A 1,254-nucleotide genomic window follows, 5' to 3' on the forward strand; every position below is an offset into this window, starting at 1 on the left:
ATAAAATAAATAAATAAAAACAATAGTAAAAGCATTTTGTAAATTTAACACGAGTTAAATGAAACTCTGCTCTGCAATGAAACTTCTAAATTGTCGAAAAATAATAGTTTTGCACAAGAATTCACTAGATGAAAGTCAATTGGTCTCAATAAGGAAGTTTTACTGCAAAATTCAAACTAAATATTCGTCTACTTCATCTTTTTTGAAACCAAAACAATTATGTATCAAAACCAATTAAGGTACGTTGTCGAATCAGACAGAGTATATTTTTACTAAAAACTAGTACGAAACTGGTTGCTTACGGACCAAAATCTAACAATTGACATCACTGTAGATGACGACCTTGTAATCTCTTCTATTTAGAAGTAACCTCTACTTCTAGGAAAAAAGTTGAGTTTTGCGTTCACACTACCTCTACGGCAGCCCATTTCACTGCAGAGCGGGGATTACAAAAAGCCGGAAATTAGAACCAACAACATCCCAGCAAATACTAGAAACGAGAATTAGCGAACAAAAACGACAGACAAACAATATACATAATTGAAGGAAATAATAGGTATGTACTTATCTACATATATTATATGAAGTAAGCAATTTAAATGTACTCGCTTGTGAAATAATTTTTCGTTATGCTWCGATCTACATAATAAATAGCATTTACTCGTGTAATGTATGTATAGATAGGTGAGAGTTAATGCCTATGGAGCCGGGTTTACGTTATTATCATTGTTTTCTGTTTGTGTGTGTTTTGTGTTTGTATATGAATATATACGTTTATTAATGATATATTTTACATATCATTTATTATTTTGTTCTTTTCTTTTACTTAACTAATATAATACATAATATATATTTATGCATATGTATGGATCTAAACGTAATCAATTATGTATACTAAAGTATATGCATTTGTTTATATTACAATAAAAACTAATGAAAACATACATACAATTCGATTTTTCTTTCTTTAAGTTTTTGAAATCTTTGAATTAAGTTTTTGAGTGTTTTTGAAAGTGCAAAGTATAATTTATTTAATTTATTTTATTAATAACGTTAGAAGATGGACTCGTTTGGAAATGTCTGAAACAAGACTTTGTTAGAAAAAAAAAGACTCTTCTTAAAAACTTTAGTAGACAGGCGTAAAGGAAATGAGTTGAAATTTTGTTGTAGGTAAAGATTTTTGTTTGATAAAAATAATTTTAAATACAAAATAAAGTTTACAAAAACAATAAATCAATTAAATAAAGAAATTAA

This window comes from Bactrocera latifrons, unplaced genomic scaffold (genome assembly GCF_001853355.1).
Source record: "Bactrocera latifrons isolate USDA-ARS-PBARC rearing strain unplaced genomic scaffold, ASM185335v1 scaffold_53, whole genome shotgun sequence".
Lineage (NCBI taxonomy): Eukaryota > Metazoa > Arthropoda > Insecta > Diptera > Tephritidae > Bactrocera > Bactrocera latifrons.